The sequence below is a fragment of the Perognathus longimembris genome, chromosome 20 (assembly GCF_023159225.1).
Source record: "Perognathus longimembris pacificus isolate PPM17 chromosome 20, ASM2315922v1, whole genome shotgun sequence".
Classification (NCBI taxonomy): Eukaryota; Metazoa; Chordata; class Mammalia; order Rodentia; family Heteromyidae; genus Perognathus; species Perognathus longimembris.
Genome location: NC_063180.1, coordinates 14,997,652 through 15,000,074, shown reverse-complemented (window position 1 = coordinate 15,000,074; position 2,423 = coordinate 14,997,652). Strand labels below are relative to the sequence as shown.

Sequence of the window (2,423 nt, the reverse complement as noted above, 5' to 3'; positions counted from 1 at the left end):
CTTCTTCTTCTTCTTCTTCTTCTTCTTCTTCTTCTCTTCCTCTTCCTCTTCCTCTTCCTCTTCCTCTTCCTCTTCCTCTTCTCTTCTTCTTCTTCTTCTTCTTCTTCTTCTTCTTCTTCTTCTTCTTCTTCTTCTTCTTCTTCTTCTTCTTCTTCTTCTTCTCCTTCTTCATTTACAAGGAGCTTCCTTATTTATGTTCAACCAAAGGCTTGGAATATGTACTGGGATCCAACTCGGGTGGCTGCTTGTGGAATAAAGGAAGGAACCAGTGTTGTGTGTGAGTGTGTGTGTGTGTGTGTGTGTGTGTGTGCATTGTGAGCATGTTTCTTGTTGCAATCCCCCCCCCCCCGGGGTTTCATGTCTTCAAGTGAAATCCAGATGGGTGCTACAAAGACCCTGGAGTGGGAGCAAGAAGCCAGATATCCATTTCCCTAGGGAGAAGGAGGCAGGGCCTGCCACTGTGAGGCAAAGGGCTTGCTCTAGGCTTTAGCTGTTAGAGATTCAAACCAGTCCTGCTTAGGTATGACTGTGGTAGAGGAGGCTGGGAAGACAGGGGTGGCCCTGGCTTGACTGAATGGCTTCTGGCTCTGAGTTTGGTTTCCATGGTGGGATGAGGTGGATGCCCTGGCGGTAAGGGGGTAAGCTGACTTTTACCTCCCAATAATATTAGTTGCTTTGTAGGAGATTCCAAAGATGAGACTTGAACTTTCCCTGACTTGTGTTCTCTTTAGTCAAAGTAGCATTGGTTCCAAACTGTGCTTCATTGGTCATTGGTAACATTCATTCATTCATTTTTGTTACTGTCTTGGGGCTTGAACTCAGGGCCTGGGCTCTGTCCCTCAGCTTTTCTTGCCCAAGGCTTGGGCTCCACTTTCTGGCTTTTGGTGGTTCATTGGTGGTAAGAGTCTCGCAGACTTTCCTGCCTGGGCTGGCTTCAAACTGTGTTCCTCAGGCCTTGGCCCTGAGTAGCTAGGATTACAGGCGTCAGCCTCTGGGGCTGTCTTGTTTCATCATCACTTTTAAGTGATGGTCATTTTCTTGGTGCCAAGATCCTTTTCTTTCTTCTCCTTGTGCTCAAGCTCTTGTCAGAAATTGTGACATAAGGCAGAAACGTTACACTCCTTGCCATGAACAGAAAGGAATGTGTCTTGTTAGCAGTGCAGGCAGGATACACATCCCAGGCCAGCCTGGCTTTTATTGCTTCTATAGAGAAGAGAAAAGGTAGTAAATAACTCAGCCATGTCATATCCTTGAAGCAAGAAGCAGGGTTTAACCTCAACTTCTCAAACTCCAACGGTGTTCCTCACGGTGATCCTGCCACCCCCCAGATGGGCACTTAGACTTTGAGAAGCTGAATTTCAAGTAGAACACACACACTACCACCTTTGCTTAGTCACGAAAAATGTACTATCCCACCTACAGCAGGGAGACTCTTAAAGGCACAGGCACATTCTTCTTGTGGACCTACTCACTGGAGCCACTTTTTTTTTTTTTCAATAGAATTCTCTTATTGCATCACTGAAGTATCACAAACTGGTTGTCAGGATCCTGGACGGTGTTTTTGAAGATGAGTTAACTTAGATCTTATTCATCAGCCTGTTGAACTGTTCCTTTTTCAGAAACATAGATACCATCCAAAAATTTTCTGATATCCTTGTTTTTAACTGTTGTTGCTTGCTGAATCAAAGCAGCTGAATTTGAGACAAGTTCAATATCATTTCCTTCAAGGATTAATTCATCTTTCTGGGCTTGAGATACAGAACAAGCAACACCTGTCCTCATCCGAACTCTTCGGATGTATTTCTCACCCAAGAAGTTTCGGATTTCAACTAGAGACCCATTCTCCTGAATAACAACGTTGATGGGGAAGTGAGCGTACACAGACCTCATCTTGTAGCGGAAGCCCAGTGTAACACCCTTGATCATGTTCTGTACATGACTACAGATAGTGCGAACGGTGGCCAGTTCCTTTCTGTTTCCCCACCATTTGTCAACCCGGAGCTTCTTCTTTTTTTTTCCAAGGAGACTGAGTTCTACGTTGATGAGGTTGAAATCCCTCCTCAGGGTTCAGCGGGGGCCCTTCACGATCACCGTGTGTCCCTTCAGAGTGATGTCGACATTCAGTCTGATTGCTGAGAATGGTCTTCATTCTCGCAGTAGATGGGGCAAAGAGAGAGCGTCTTTCATCCACTGGAGCTACTTTTAAGCCAGGCCTACATCTCTGAGCTTCTCCTTCTTGACTTCAAAGAAGGCCTTACACAGCAGGCATTCAAGGCATGGGGCCCTTTGGCATTATTTAGAAAAAATGGCTGCACACAGGTAACCATGTCTCATTCTCATCTCTTCTTCTTAGACACCATGGAGAGAATTTCCCCTCAAATGCTTGGTTCTGACCTAGCCACAGCCCATTGGTTTTTCCTGGC

At 45.6% G+C, this 2,423-nt stretch overlaps 1 pseudogene across 1 annotated transcript; it reads right to left on the bottom strand.

The window, feature by feature from the left end:
- Positions 1-1,543: 1,543 nt before the first annotated feature.
- On the bottom strand, positions 1,544-2,159 carry LOC125368317 (annotated as a pseudogene). Its single transcript, XR_007214217.1, has one exon. The product of XR_007214217.1 is annotated as a 60S ribosomal protein L9-like (transcript).
- Positions 2,160-2,423: the final 264 nt, after the last annotated feature.